The sequence below is a fragment of the Argopecten irradians genome, chromosome 10, assembly GCF_041381155.1.
Source record: "Argopecten irradians isolate NY chromosome 10, Ai_NY, whole genome shotgun sequence".
Classification (NCBI taxonomy): domain Eukaryota; kingdom Metazoa; phylum Mollusca; class Bivalvia; order Pectinida; family Pectinidae; genus Argopecten; species Argopecten irradians.
The window spans coordinates 19,566,413-19,584,224 of NC_091143.1; the positions used below are offsets into that span (position 1 = coordinate 19,566,413).

Sequence of the window (17,812 nt, forward strand, 5' to 3'; positions counted from 1 at the left end):
CCAGACTATTATTAGGTAACAAGTGTACATTCTATAGAATATGATATAGACAAGAAAACATTGAAATTGAACCAGCTATTTTTTCTGAAGAATATTCGTCTTCAAAGGACACCCACTTTGCAGACAAGTAGAATTCAGATCCGGCATGATGTAAACATGAAGACCACATAATAAAACATGATTATAATAAAAACACAGTAAAACAAAGTCAGTGTTATTCTTAACAGCAAAGAGAACAACATATTCATATAAGCACTTTAAAGGTACGCGTAAGAAAAGCAGTATTAACAATACGCCTTCTGTACAGTTATACAACAACATTCGCTTAAATCTACATTTTATGTTTCTTTTGATATGGTCAAACGCAAAAAAATTATGACTTCGTATGAAAGCACATACGTCGATTAGGAACTGAACGAAAAATAATGATGCATTTCAGAAATACGACGGTTTTTTTTTCAAATAAAAAGGGCATAATTGTGACGCTTGAAACGTAATGCATAACGATAAAATGCATTGTTGACGTTTCGTTTGGGAAATACTGAAGACATTCAAATTCAACTAAATATTTATTTAAAACATATTTTCTACTGACTTTGTACTGGGCGATATCTTAACAGCGTCACACCGTATTGTCGAATCTGAATTTACTTTTACGAACAAAGATTGTTTAAAATTACACATAAAGGTGACGGCACATTTTCTGTCTTCCGTTCAATCTGATTAAAATACAGATCCTTATTATCACTACGTTGGATAAGAGGATCTGAGAACATCCCATTAGGAGTCACGTCAAGATGACCTTTTGAAATGGCCAATCAAATTGGCACTGCCAGAATCTTGACATGGGACGAAATAGTTTGAAAAAAGCTGGCCAAATTATTTTCGTGTATGTAGTCATCTCGCCTAAAGTGCACAACAAAGCTAATTGTATATGTATACTGGGGCGAAAAGACGTTTTCAATTGATGTTGTAAGGCGTAGAAACTGCATTTGCTCTGAAGTACCCGTGGTATAAAGGTCATCTGAACGTGACCCCTTATGGGATATTGTCAGGGGATATTGTCCGATCCTCTATTGAACGGAGTGGTTATAAGGATCTGTGTTTTAATCAGATTGTCTTTCATTGTTTCTGAAATGGCGTTCATTTTAGTGTTATTTACACAGCAAAGGCGTGTGTTCCTCGGTGATTTGAACAGTTCAGTATACCTATTACTTTAGTTGTCATGGTACATGTGTACAAATGCTAGTTATATAACAACTACCGATGTAGTTATCATTATAGTAAATACGACATATTTATGCCATTTGTTATATTACAGGATCGTTAAAAACACATATTACTATAACGTTTTGTATTACAGCTGTAAACTGTATTGGACGATGATGTATGCTCTAAATAATAACTTAACGACTTTTACGACTAGATTTAAAAGCTTTTTACGAAACACCTGCTCCAGTAATAAGGCGCTATTCTCACACGTTACCATTGCATTAAGCATGTAAAAACCATAGTGGAATTTTAAGGACTAAAATGACAATTTATTGGTAATAACACGTTGAAAATGAGGTTTTTGAAATACTATTATATTTTCCTAACGATACTGCAAGCTACAGTTCATAACTATACATCATCCGAGAAGTGTTCTTGGGTTCTTTAAATGAATATACCGTCTGCTTGTGAGATGCTGGAGGCATGGTCCCTGTTCATAACGCCATGCGCCCATTTTAACTATATTTATGTCATTAAATCATTCCACTAAGGAAACCGCATTATTAGCAATGCATCAGATTTAACTACGAGGAGATGAAAACGAAGAAGAGGACTGTACTTAACTAATTAAAGATAGCTGTGGAGAAATAACACTGAATATAACTTTTTAAAGCAAACAACAAACAAATTGAATTGATCAAAATAAGATAACGAATGAGTATTCGAAAAGGATGTTGTGTCCTGATTACCGGTTACTTTACAAATAATAACCTCATATCACATTTAATCAGTTACACTTGCGGAGGCTTAAATTTTGTTTTAACTTTCGCAGGATTCTAGCCACTTTTCTATATGTGTGTGTACAAAATGTCGTCTCTATTTTGGTTATGTCTTTGTATCAGTTGATATAATGCTAAATTTTAAGATACTCTCCCGCTGACAAAAAATATTTTCTCAAACAAAAACAGGAACAGACGAGTCAGAACTTTCTTCAGCTACAAAAGCTTTTTACTTCTTATTTTACTATAAAATAAAACTATTAAAAATTATTAACTGCATCCCGTAAAAATCCGTGCTACTTTATCATATATGAAATGTTATACTGATTGCGCATACACCAGAAAAAAAAAAAAAAAAAAAAAAAAAATCTTACATCATTTTTTTATGTACATTAGACATATATATCCATGATTAAACACCAATCATTATTCAAATGAAGTATATAGTGTTTGCTCTGTCGGCGGGGGAGTATCTTTAAACTACATGTATAAAGTATGGTATGATAAGGAAATATAATGCGTTTGTGTCATAGTGAATGGAAATTCATACAATTCAATTTCATTCCATGGTTATTTTTCCACTTATAGATTGTTACGTCGTTGGATGAGGTATCAGATACGACGTTACAGGGTCATGTTTTAATAAAATACAAAAATGCTTACAAGCAATTAAATTAATGAATATATCTTAATTTTCACTTTGTGTGTTATCCCTAACTATCCAAAGAACATTCAAACCTGAAGCCTCTCGTTTAGCTACTTATGGTTTTGTGATTAAGGCGGTATTCCTTGTTGCATCTCAATGTCTCCATATCTTAATTGAACTCAATATTGGATAAAATAACTATACTCCAATGACCAAATAAATATCAAAAATGTGATTTGTTAGATTCATAATCATAACTTTCAATCATGAAAAGAATCATTCTCAAACTGATTTTTTTTCAAACACTTTTATCTTCCAAGTTTTAGTGAAAAGCAAGTAATGCGACTCCCCAGTGTCTGTTAAGAAAAATGTCGATAATTTTGATGTTCGATCATCAATGTGCGAAACGCTAGTGAATCACAGCAGCACTCTTCTAAAGCTTCATCGTAAACAAACAACTGATACTTCGAACTGTAATTATACACTCGTTAAAGCGGAAGAGTTAATTCTGGTAAATAGCTTAATAATTGTGTTACTGTAAACTGTAGAACACTTATGCGGAAAGGCTGATGTGGATCCAGCGTGATTTATAGTGTTTTCGTTATATACTACCTCAGTTAATCAATTCAATTTCAATTCCAAATGAGTATATACCACAGCGAAGTGTTGACTTAATAAACACTTTTGCTAACAGAATGCACGTGCACGCTTATTTATTGGCACTTGATTGGATGTAATTACGTCTATGGGAACTGTATGAATATAATTTCTTTGTATAATTGAATTTCCGGAATTGCATTTGATTTTATAAGAATTACGTAACAATAACTACAATATGCCCTGTTTTGTTTTTTACGTTTTTTTACTCACCATCATCTTAACAACAACAATTTTAGTTTAATCAATAGGTGTTTCGTTGCTTATATAGAACAATTGTCATCCATTAATATTCAATAATATTTAAGGCGTTCATGTAAATCAATATAATATGAAATATCATAACTTCCCATCCCTTTGTGGGTGATTGGGTGGTGTAGCGTTTATGAGCCACTAGTCTGTTACCTAGCCAACTGGGGGTTCATTTCTCGTCACTGACGTGGAAAGGTACATTTATGGGACCACTTGCCCAATCACAAATGGGTTATTTCCTAGACATTCCAGTTTCCTCCAACTCAAAGATCCCTCTCGCGAATACATGTACATCCGAACACTCGGGAGTGAATTGAATAAAAATATATAACTTTAATTGCAATCGATGTAAACAAATAAATATAGTTTATAGTTTTTTATGTGGGTCGTGGGTATTCACGATTTCATTGTACACACTAAACATTGCTAGTATTCCAAAAATTCCGGTTTAATATACTCCCCAAACATGGCACACCCTGATATGAGAATGATAATGATGTAAGATAAAATATTAATAAATGTAAATGGATACATGTTGATGTTGATAACATATTATTTAAAGCCAATCCCTTCCTTGGATTTAATATAATTTATAGTATAACCAATATATCGGTAATGCCATGAAATTTCACTGTTCTTATTGGTTAGCGTATGGTCACGTGGAGGTCGATATTTTACAAATCAACTTGGAAAGGGCAACTGGCTTGCAATTTGGTACGTATCCGATAGATACAGATTAACTGTTCACAAAAAAACAACATTCTAAAGCTAGAAGAAATTGTCTCTTTACTGTATTTGGTTGTTAAGGCGGTCCAGAGAGAATCAGCAATCTGATTTATGTCTAAGATGTTGTATTCGATTAAAGAAAGAAATAATCGAAAAAAGATATGGTTTTTAAATTCAGAGAACAAGAAAACACTCGACACAGACAAGCATACTGATGCAAATAATCACAGTTTAATATAAGGTCTAGGTTTTAAAAAAAAACAAGATTTTGTGTACTGTATTTTGTGACTTATGCGATTTTACAAACACCTTTTGATCCATGGAATTTGATCATACCTTTTCAGGCATATTTTATAAATCACTGACCGGATAAAGTGTGTTATGTTTTGTCTACGTGCAGAGTCAAATGTGATAAGCCCTATGACAACAGTTCGAATTGAAGGTAGTTTATTGAAAAAAATGTCTGCGAAAACAATAAGAAAACAACAAAGCTGTCGAAAATACATATTACGGGAATCGGTGATACTACCCATGATTAGGAATTATCAATGTATTAGGGGGTATGTGATGTACGGAAGGGTTTAGACAAGCTTATGTAGACCAGTCTAATAGGCAGAACATACGCCTTCTCAAACACATAAATGGTGTACCATGAGAAACCAATATAAAAGAAAGAAACTAACGTATGTAATTTACCGGAGCGTTAGCTGCTAAATGTGCGGAACGTGGTCGAGTTTTATTGAGTGAAAATGAGGAACCAAATTGGATGTACAAATCAATGATGAGGCTGCAGTTTGCGTTGATAGCCGCAGCAGCGTCGGCGGATGGAAACTCGATACATAATCCACTGTTAAAGGTCGGATTAGTTAGGTGACGGGTCAGCGGAGGAGAACTACCGATTAAATGCCAAATGCAGTGAATAAAAGTGTCCCTATTATGACAAAACTTGTTTCCTCCCAGTGTCATAGGGGAAACGTCTGACTCGCCTTCCGACAATCCTTCAACATGCTTGTTACCACGCTGTATTCAGTAACGTCACATCTAATAATTCCCTTCCTATAAACGGCTCCCTAGGGCTTAAGTGCACGGTGAGGGCTCCGCAGTTTAACCACTATCTTCTGGTCCCGAAGGACTTACCATCGGCTGAGAAGGGAACATTGCACCTGAATATAAATACCAAGGCTTTTTATGGGTATCGTGGTGTTGATTCTGCGAGACCACAGATCGCGACATTTTCTGTTTGCTATATCTTATCCAAAGACTATTGCCTCCATGCCTATGGATAGCTAGCGTATAAAGTGTTAAACAGTTCTCACAGCCGATTCTAATATTTACTTGTAGGCACGGTCAATAACGGTACTTTTTGTATGTATAATTGTAGTCTAGACATTTTGATTTCAAGGTCCCAGTGCCATCAGATACTTCTACATAGCCAGTGAATTTAATAACAGTCGTATTGATAAGATATGTGGTTTAGACAAAATATTTGCTTTAAGTATTTGTAAATAAAATAAATATCGATTATAAATATGTATATATATATATACTTAAATTGCATTTGCGATTATTGAGAGTTAGGGATCAATGATGAATCCACCAGTTCTCGATTACCTTCAAACTATCTGATCGCATGTAATATGCCCAACAGTCGCTCAGCTCTTTTATGGTGAAAAACTACACTTAATGAGCAAGTAGCAAGAAAACCCTGAAGACAACTGTCGCTGGGCTTAATTCACAGAATATTGTCTGGCCGAACACTTTATCACTATGCGGAAGCCGGTCATGGTCATCGTATTGTCAGGGGCCAGACAAGGATGGTAGTACTAAGAATGAATGAGATATGGTAACAACAGCAAAAGATTGTCTTCGGTTGATCGTGGTAGCCATGGTTTCTGTTGTCTTCCAGACATGGCGACATTACATTTACCTATATGTATGTTACACTTGGAGAAACATGTGTAAAATACATGTACCATTGTATGTATCATTTCCGGTTACAGTGAAACTTATGAATTGTTATCTGATGAAGTATAAAGCAATTCCATAATGGGATAGAGACATTCTTTAAAGTTTTTGAATTTTGACAAGTATTTGGGTAAAATAGCATTATCTAACATTTTGCCTGATACCAGAAGAAACCTAGGTATTATTTTCTGATTAAGTATGAAGAAATTTCAAAAAAGGGATGATATTATTATCATTTTTTTTATTTTTGGAATTTTGACAAGAGCTCTATGTCATAACAAGGTTAACAACTTATACAATCTGATTAAAATACAGATCCTTTTTATCACTTCGTTGGATAAGAGGATCTGAGAACATCCCATTAGGGGTCACGTCAAGATGACCTTTTGAAACGGCCAATCAAATTGGCACTGCCAGAATCTTGACTGGGGACGAAATAGTTTGAAAAAGCTGTCCAAATTATTTTCGTGTATGTAGTCATCTCGCCTAAAGTGCACAACAAAGCTAATTGTATATGTATACTGGGACGAAAAGACGTTTTCAATTGATGTTGTAAGGTGTAGAAACTGCATTTGCTCTGAAGTACACGTGGTATAAAGGTCATCTGGATGTGACCCCTTATGGGATATTGTCAGATCCTCTATTGAACGGAGTGGTTATAAGGATCTGTGTTTTAATCAGAATGCAACTTATGCAAAACGAGGTTTTTTCCTGTTATCAGTAACTATCCAAACGTGCGATACCTTACTGTAAAACACTACCAAGGAGAGAGCAGTACAGTTTCAGATATAATTGCTTAAAAATGTCATTCCATTTGATATTTAACGTAAGGAAAACTTACATGTAAGGACAAATATAAATAACGATGACATGTGTAGAATTATAATACGTTTATTTGCGTAGAATACTGTATGTTATGTGGCTTCAGGAACCATTCCAGAGACAAAGTAATAATTATTGATATAGTTATTAATACACCGGAGATGATACCATGGCAACCAGAACGGATCCAACTGTTGTGGGACGTAAGACACAATTATTATGTTTTGTAGTGTATCTATCGTCTCTTTGTCTTACTTGACAGACACTGTTGCCCTTGACAGTACCATGTAAAAGGAAATCCTAGATCATCTGAGGCCAGTCTATTGAATCATGACAACCGATGTCTTATACACTTCCGAAAGGATATAGATCACTTACCATAATGGTGTCGTTGACACGTCCATACTACCGGTAACGATTTCACCCCTAGTTGTGATATGACATATACAATATATACCGCTAGATAGTGGTATACCCTATACAATATTCTGTCTTCGTATATTATTATATTCCTTGCTGGTAGGTATGATGTTATGTGTTTGCGAGTAAACGTCATGAGTTTTAGAGAAAAAGACATGAATTCCGCTCACAAAATAATGACATCACAATGGATACAAAAATGTACCTACCCATAAGGGATGAAATTATGCAATTTGCAAAGATAATGCGTTATCTAAACAACGTAATTGGATTCGGGGTAAATCGTTTGGTACCAAAGACTTACCATTGGTAAAAAAATTACCAACAGTATACCAATGCTGCCTATGTAAACCAACAAACTTTACCATCGTTAACTGTTTCCACAAACGGTCGAACCAGAGCTCTGTCAACGTTGGTAAGTCTGGTTTTCATCTAATGATCATAAAAGGGATATGAAACGCTACAGTGTTTTAATGCATCCATTGATCCAAAACAACTCTTGCTATTGCCAGTTGTGTGTTTACCATTTTTGGTTCTGAGTTGTGCAATATTGGTATTCCAATTGTACCTTTTGTTTACTATTGGTACCATTAGCAAATACCACGATAGGTATGCCAAAATTCACTCAAAGAACATAGGCATTCAATGGTGACAAATATGATTAATTCGACCAAATGTAACTAAAGATTGGTAGCATTGGTACTTCTCTGAACGCACCCAATATAGTCAGTTACGGTTTTGATAGGGTATAAATATCCAATCAAACTCCCACATGGGTTTCAAACTCATAATAGTGAATTAAAGGCAAATGACTTATCGTCGTGCACATTATAGGCATTTGGCCATAACGGTCTCAATGGAATGAAAGGATAAAACATAGTATCTATGAAAAAGTGTAGTCTTGTAATTATTGGATACTTGAATTACTAAAAGCATCTCGTTACTTAATAATCATAGATTGACATTTAAGCATTGCATAATATTTCGCCAGCTTATGATTGAAAACAGTGTGTCGACGTGAAAATGACACAAAAATATGCGCTATATGGATTAACGATTATGATGCTAATTAACAACATCAATAACAATATTTGCTATCAACCAAATGTGATGACCCAAGGTTTAATCACACCGTTACAGTTACCGGGCTGGTAGGGATGCAGAGTCTAGTTTCCGAAGCCCGCAGGAGGCCATATCCATTTATGCATGACCTTGCGCTGCTGAATCAGCACGGAAATTGCTTTTTATGACGCTCATTTTCTCTGCATCTCAAACAAAACCCTGTTTTATTTTTACGTGACTCTTCATGGCGTAGCGGCACATGGATGAAGTTCAACTGTTGTTTTGGCATAGCATCAAATCTCGGAGGATTATTAGTAATAATTTTGTGATGTAATTTGTTGAAATCATATCCCCAAGGAGGATAATTTAACTTCTCTCACAGCGCTCAGACGGCAAACAAAATTGCATAGCATTTTTTGAAATGACAGTTATTAGATATGCAAATGACAAAACCTTGAGAACGCTATTACTAGCGGAGACTAGAGCAGATCCAAACGCACGAGGCTGGGGATATTCGTAGAGTGTGATTATCGCATTATTGATGTGCCTGAGGACTACCCATACCTATACTGGGCCTGTATTGGTACTCACTAAGTCCTCATTTCCCCCGTTTAGATAATGATCGCATTTATTCCATAATTTCAACTTGAGATGAGATTTCATCACAAATACAGCCTTTGAAACATGATAAATACGGTCTTTAAATTAACTTGTAATCGATAACATCTGATCTTTTATTCAATCCATGATCGCAATTGGTTTCAATGTTTTAGAATCTCCAAGAAATGAATAACGTTTAAATAATGATTAGGAAGATGAATTGTTATTCCAGCTGTGGGCCTTTAGGCGGAACATGACTGTTGGAGTGCTGAATAAGTTGCAATCACATTTCAGGCGGTTGTGCGCGTGTTCATGCACGTGACAAACACGGTTGGAAAAAAGGATAGTGTAATAACAAAATGGTCGTAATTTTAGAATGTATTGTTTCTGGTGATATTTGATTCAATTGTAACAACACATAGAAATGTGCATATAAAAACACATGTTAATCAAAACAAATGATTAGATTAGACCTCAATGAAAAATGATCGAGCAGTTTTGATTAATTTTAACCAAACTTTAATGTTCAGTGTCTTAGAATGTAGTGTTAAGTTATACGAAACGTACATTCCGCATCGCATTCTTACTTTGATATTGGCTAAAACTTTAGTAATAACAATACATATATAGTTTAAAAGCAAGTGTAGCATCATCTTAGTATTCATAAAGATGGGGCAACGAAACAAGACTGAAACCATATTACAACTAATCGATATTCATGCATGCATATCTTATAAGAAATTCACTCTGTGTGCCAAATGACTGTGTTACATTCCGAAACATTCGGATATATCTTTCATAATAGATTGGTTAAGCGCATACTCCCGCCATTTTTTACAGTAATTTGATTACTGTGGCAAATGAAACCCTACAATTGTTAATACAGTTGTAAGCATACATTTGTTTTGAGTAACGCAATATTGGACACCAAACTTCTTTCTCATGCGATTTACTTTCGTATGCGATTTAACTTTCTTGTTAGATTTACTTTCGTGTGTGATTTACTTTCGTATGCGATTTACTTTCTTTTGAGATTTACTTTCGTGTGCGATTTACTTTCTTTTGAGATTTTCTTTCGTGTGCGATTTACATTCGTGTGCGATTTATTTTCATGTGCGATTTACTTTCTTGTGAGATGAGATTCGTGTGCGATTTACTTTCGTGTGCGATTTACTTTCCTGTGAAATTTACTTTCGTGTGCGATTTACTTCCATGTGCGATTTACTTTCGTGTGAGATTTACTGTCTTGTGCGATTTACTTTCGTTTGCGATTTACTTTCATGTGCGATTTACTTTCGCGATCAAGGTTCATTCGTGAAAGGTTATCTTCGCGAATTGATATGTACAGTATTTATGCTATTAGTAATTCCCATTCAATTTTTAAATTCGAAATCAATTTTATCTAAGCATTGGTGTCACTTTTTTTAACTACATCGGTGTATAAAGAAAATTTTGTTTGCAAACTGTGTGAATCCGCATAGCGAACTATCACAAAAGAAATCTATCAACGCTTAAAATTATTTTTTCAGATTACTTGATAACATAAAATACGAAAAAAAGTAAAGACTTTCTTCGCGTCTATGAAAAAGAATGTCCGTCCGTTTTGTGTCTATGACTTCATAACCCTAAAAGATATTGAGAATAATGCTTATAATTTAAGTCAGATAACTCATTCAAGTACTTATTAGGCATGAAATCCCGTGATTTTACTTACTTTTACAATAAAACAAATGGAAAAATAACCTCAAAATCTAAACAATAGAAATGAGTGTAACATATGAATTTAAGTTATTCAATTGTAATTAGTAAAACGTATATGTAATGGTTTGAATGTTCGTCTGTACTTGAAGTTATATGTGTCGTAAATTGGCGAAACTTTTATTTTTATTTGTCTGTGTTAAATTCAAACCTATGTATTTCAAGCTAAATAAGTCTCAAAATGTTGTTTACTTTTGGTGATGAATAACATAACAAAGGCTCTTCTTGATAAGTGAGAATACATAATACGGCCCATATAACTTTAATTTATATTTCGTTGTTTCCATGCCTCCGATCTCACGTTCCTACATATCTAGGTTCCGGTTGTTATATACAAAAAGGTATAAAGGTAACCACATAATGTAACAGTGAGTAAGCAGAGCGGGTTGGTTTGCTGCAAATGTCGGCAATTCCAGACCATGTCAGATTCCATCAGTCATTGACAACAACAGATCGAGACTATACGACATCAAAGATTGCATGTGCATACAAATATGCATGCCTACTCTCATCGGTCGTTGTAATGGCACGGTAAACATTGCTATCCACCGACCGTAGAGGAAAAAGCATATAAAGCATGTTATTTAATAGTTTATATATCTGTATTTCCCTACAGTATTATGCCAGATTTTGGCTGGGACTTCACTCAAATCGATTCTATCAGAACCCCGACAAACACAATAGTTACATAAATTCGTGTGGAAGGGTAAATCTACCTAAATAACAGGTTACAGTAGTGGTAATCGATATTGCATGTACGATTCGTACGCTGTCGGAAGCTATTCGCTTTACCTTTTCCTCCTACCTCGCCCGAAATAGACGTATCTACGTTTTTCTCCCCGCTGATACGCAGTAATGTTATTTTCCTTCTCTCCGCTATATTCTCAGACATGCTCATTATCAGGTATTGTTGCAGTAATCGAATTTCCTCGCGCGGAACCGGAATCAGATGTTTACTCATTTTCTGGATTATTGAAGTTATTATTCAGAGCTACATACAATGACGTGACGTAAAGGGAGTACTGGAGTACTCATTGATGTTACACGGTATATTCAGAACAGGAGCTTTCTCAAAAATCACAGTAGGACTTAAAACTTATACGGAATATTTCCTGCTTTTCGAATTAATAAGTTTGTAGAAACGTGGCACATGCTATGCAATGCTGTTGTAGCCGTCCCAACCCGTGTTGACAAAGGATGAGGGATAAAGCGTTCAGTCTATTAAAAGCCTAAATAATGACTGTACACACGCAAACAAACCGGCCAACAAGAAATGTGGTATACAAAACAATGATCAGGGTAAAAATAAAAATATGGTTTTGTCTGGTTTTGATTTCGTGGGACTGGTAATAACATTTTTTGATCAAAGTCATTTAGTGTTCCTAACTGTTCTATTCTCAATTTCTACGTTGTGAAAACTGTATAAAATCAAATAAATTCCCTTATAGCTTATTCTTATGTCTAGATAACAGTGTCCTCCCACTACTCTCTTTTTTGTTGTCTTATCCCTTGATTGTTAATGAAATATTTTGAAATGGACTCTCTTCAAACATCTAAAGATCAGGCAAAGGAATATATCATCGCGTGAAAAAAAGAGAATGACCACACATTATTTATATTTATATTATTGGCCACAGTGTGTTGGCTTGTTAATTATACAATCCCAATAGAGAATCGTCGATCCATGTCACAGTCAAGGCTCATGAATAATTTATTTACGACATTATTTAATGAGGTGCACATAAATAATATATAATTTGTATAGTATGATATGGCAATGATAAAATACTACTGGGTCATCGACAAATATTTAATTTATGTTTTCATTTAGGAACATTCCCTTACAATGTATTTGAGATTCAGGTTCACAAAGCTAACGAAGGAGAAAAATAGTCATAGCGTAAAGCGTCATTGATTGTTATACAAATCTTACATATGTTATATCTGCTTTACCGAAATCATCCCGTGTCTCATATTCTCTTAGAAAAAGCACTACCTGTACTCACAGTTGTTGGTACAAAACGACCAACATTATATTGATAAAGGAGCGTGTAAAATGAGTTAAACTTAGTTTAGAAGCCTTATAAAAGTTTGAGTTAAACTTAGTTTAGAAGCCTTATAAAAGTTTTATATTCAATTACGTGTCGGTAAACGATCCCTCAACCAATAACCTTTCCTTATAACGTTATATACGTTTTTTTGTAAATCAGTGCTAACAGTATGCACTGTTCGGCGCAAACTGTTATCCGGAATTAGATAATGGCGGCGTCATTAGTTAATACTCTGCTTTATATAAGGAAAGGATATAAATGGAGGGCTCAACAGCCACTGTCATGCTTCGATCATCAGTAATAGTGTAAAACGTTGATAATAGTTTGTAATATGTAACGCTGATCCTCTCAACACTTTGTCATGTACATTGATTACCAAATCTGATACCAGGGACAACACAGTGCCCCCCGCCCGCCACCTATTATTGTATAATGACGTCACCAAGATGAGATATTACCACCAATTCCCAGAACGGAAGTTGAAGCATTACCGAATGCAACGGAGCTGACTTGGCTTGATTGCTACCGTATAGGTTTTTAGAGCTATCGATCTGTCTAGGGGGTGAAAAGGGGTATTTGATTAGCATCGTCAAAAAACATTTCACTCGTTAATCAATGTTTCGCAAATCCAATTACAAGTTTGTTCTGTTTTTGCTTCCTCTGTGATTCCGCCTCCTGTACGATCTATATAACGTCACGTCAGGGTCATATTGCACCGAGTAGCTTTTTGTATATAATTCCATGTTTTTATGACCCTCGGTCCAGACCTCTGTCTGCAGAGCCGGTTCTCGTCACGTTAATACGACGCTGTTGCTATGTAACAGGTACTGACCGGGCGGGTGCAGACGCGAGTCCGTTTTGGCCACCCCAAACTTGCTATATTGAATTACCAGCTCACACGCAACAGTTATTACCCATCTAACTAGAGAAAGTTTATACAGACATCACAGTGTCGGGGCATCCTCCCCCACCAAGACCAATAAAAACTGGCCGGAGGTATTGCAGCAAACCACGAAAGACATTGCATGAAACTCATTGACCGACATGCGTGACCCAGATCTTTGAGAATGAGCTATAGAGGGTATAGTGCTTTCCAGGTCAAACTGTTAATTTTCAGATACCTTTGGTTCTACTCTTGTACCTGAAAATATTTTTTGTTTAATAAATTACATATCAGAACAGATATCCAAAATATGACCTTATGAATTTCTACTGTTCAGAATTAAAATGTTATTTCAAAGCATAGATAAATGTCCTATTTCTAATGAGTACACACCGACAAGATCTCTACCGACCCCTAAGTGGTCTTGTTTCTTGATACTTGGGTCACAATCATTATAGGCACTTTTATAAACGGAAATCGTACTATTATACCATGTTACCATGTATATTTTAATCAAGTTATGACAAAATCGATTAAAAGTGTATATCATAAGTTTTTATCAAATAACAAGTCAATAAAATGCCCCGAGAGGATTCCATTGTTAAAATCCGTATATAAATCGCAAAAATGTCAATATTGCTTAGATGATATTCAAACTAAAGCCCGACAAATTAGAAAAAAGTTTACGCGCGGAATAAAATGGAGATAAAAACTATGTTGAATATAGTATTGAACATCAGATGGTTCAGCCTATCATTTAAAACTGCAGTTTAATCAAGCTTGATGTACCCAACCTTGAATTGATTTAAGTACAGACAATCAAACCGTCGTCTTTGTAACCTGTGCATAGATTTATGGATGAAGTAATGGAACGACTGCGTAGTATAAACAGGTAGCATATGTCTGATTGGTAATGTATTTTGAACCTCCAGACCGACCCCAATCTCAGTGGTGATCCATTTAGAAGGTTAAACTCTAGACGAGGTAAGTCTATAAACTAAAATGCCACTACTAATAACTGTTTCAGACGAAATCGAGACACCACCTATTGGGCTCAGGGAATCGTAGACATATTGACGAAGCAGGTCTCCCAACAGGTGTCAGGGCTTAATGGACGTCAAACTCTTGGAATTCATGGGATGGTCACCGTCTGAAAAAGAGCTCTATTGTTTGAGGTCGTTGACCCAAGGTTTCCAATGTTGTGTGAAACACACCTTCCTGATAGTAAGACTTGGTGTCCATCAGTCATGCATTTCGTTATCTTAGAATGCAAGTAAAGCGGAGACATTTTAAAAATACGGATGTTTAAATATTAGATATATTTCATCATATCCTAACCTAGTCCGCTAAACCTGCCTATATTATCAGGCTGTTTTTTTCCCCTAATATATATATGAAATTAAAAAAGCCTAATAATATAGGCAGGTTTAGTGGACTTATCCTAACCCTACAATTTTTCTACCAACATACCGGCCTCCTCTACCCGGTACGGACATGCTATCTCGAAGGATATTATACATATACCTGCTGATTTTATATCATATTGTCATAAAATGCAATCAATTGAAAGAATACATTGTTTTTCTATTCGAAAATGCTTTGTGTCCCATTTTTCTGATCTTGATCGCATTTCACATTTACCCAGTGTTCGCCCAAAATGAAAAGAGATTTTGAGTGAAGATGTATAAGGAAGATCTAATGATATGCTATATAATTAATGTTGTTGTGATAGTATGCTTCATTGACGAAGTGTAATACAGTACTACATCACAAGAAGACACACACCAATATGCCAAAAATGAATCACAATCAAAGAGTATCGCAAACTGGTGAAGTTCTGATATGACAGGATATTACTCGCAAAATTTAATAAATCTGGATTTTTTAAGTAAATATAACCAGATCCTGTATTGGTGTTCTAGATATAAGATGTAACCAAAGTCATTAGTGTTCACAAATCAAATTATTCCTCATATTTGTTTAATAAAGCAGATGATACACCGCCTTTAAGAACATTAATTTTGCTATCCTTTTAGTGTTGAAACTTATACAATTTCACTACTACCAGACATGGTAGAAATCTGAGAAGGCGTGTGAAATAGTGAATATTGGTCACACTGTTCCATGGCTTCATTATACGGAACATAGACTGTAGCCGGCGGCCGCTCATTGAATCCTACGAAGAGTTGTTTCTTACACCCAAGCACGTCCAGGCTAATGACGTTACATACAGACGGCGCTCGAGCAGATATTACACCGCGAACAAGTACCCTAGGGGACATCGAGTGGATAAAGTGCATTAAACCTAAATGGCGTTAAATCCTTAAGGACCTGACCGGATATGGTGGAACGAATGATAGATTATCTAAATAATCAAATGGTCAACCCGATAGTGGTCAGTCTGAACAGTGTAATGGCGGATATTTGATCTAGCGATCTTAATTCAAAATCCGATCTGCCCAGACATCCTAAACTGGACCTCGGCGTTTCTTTAGCTGTCAGACTTGGTCTATTGTGTGTATATATATGGGACTGAAGCGAAATGTACACGTGTGTGGATGACTAGGTTAACAACTCAATTACCGGACAGTGCCTGGACACTTGGAAAGATTGGCGATATTCTCAACGACTAGGGTGTACATTTACAGACGCTCGGGGCGATCGCAGGGAAGGCGCCGGAATGGCAGAGTCGACGTGTGGCATAATAAAACGGAGTGAAGAAAGGTTAGAGTACAAAGCCATCAGAGAATATGGACTTTAAGACATTATATAGATTTCTCTGTATATTTACCTTTCAGAGAATTATCTTCAGTGTCTTGATATGTAGAAGCACACTTCTGATGTCTTTATCTTGGTTGTCTTTGTCACTTGGCTCCACGATTCAAACCTGCAAAACAGAAATGTCAGATTGGCGTAAGGATATGTATACACATTCAATATCAAACAGTCGATCCAATAGTTGTTTAGAGGTAAATGCCACATATCCGACACAAGTTCATTTATTCATATCAATAATACGACGCGGGTATATGAACACGTATACTATGATAATTGTCACGTTGTATAGGCGGTTTGGACTATGTTTGGCTTAACTTCAACAAAACGTAATCAAATCTGCTGAGAGGAACGCAAAAACGAGCTTTAACAACAGTATACAAATAAAACACAAACAAATGAAACGCAAACGATTGAAACCCAAACGTTTCACAATTGAAACGCAAACGATTGAAACACAAACGTTTCACGATTAAAACGCAAACGATTGAAACCCAAACGTTTCACGATTAAAACGCAAACGATTGAAACCCAAACGTTTCACGATTAAAACGCAAACGATTGAAACCCAAATGTTTCACGATTGAAACGCAAACTTTTCACGATTGCAACGCAACCCATTGAAACGCAAACGATTGAAACGCACAAATGTAATCACAAAAGGGCAAACTGTGTCGAAAATCTATTCGCAAAATGAAAACCAGTCAACAAATAATTGGGAATTACTACACTGTTTGTATAAAATATTACATGCTTACGGAATGTCAACCGAGAAACTGTCAATGAATGGATACATGTGCTGCAAACAAAAATTGATTTTGGAGGAATCAACACTTTTACTCTGAAGCTATAAATGCATTTCAAATTGTACTGATTTAAAACTTTTCTGTTTACAGTATCATTTCTCCTCTATACCTGGTCTCTTGTTGTTTTATGCCTTACTATTTTGGTTGATGCAATATAAAAAAATCTCCGAACTACGTTCGAACATTTGTCTAATGCTCTACCTTTGTCTGATTTCCCCTGGGTAATGTCAAACTTCGTCTTTTGATAATGTCCCGATGTTTTGTGGTACGTTTGGATTCAGAAAAAAATGTCTGCGATTCAAAGAAGGCGTATTGTAAATATAATATGCCTTGTGGTCGTATTACATTTTTATCACGATTTCGATTAGTTCAATTCTTGTCAATAGCAAATTAATTCA

At 35.5% G+C, this 17,812-nt stretch overlaps 1 protein-coding gene across 9 annotated transcripts in view; it reads right to left on the bottom strand.

Annotated features, from left to right (window-relative positions):
* The window catches only part of LOC138333346 (fibroblast growth factor receptor-like 1), a 203,464-nt gene that overhangs the window by 85,559 nt on the left and 100,093 nt on the right, over positions 1 to 17,812 (bottom strand). For all 9 annotated transcript variants that reach the window (XM_069281666.1, XM_069281673.1, XM_069281675.1 and 6 more), the window contains one exon: positions 16,625 to 16,720. The gene's annotated coding sequence lies outside the window, so the exon portion shown is untranslated. The remainder of the gene's footprint in view (positions 1 to 16,624; positions 16,721 to 17,812) is intronic.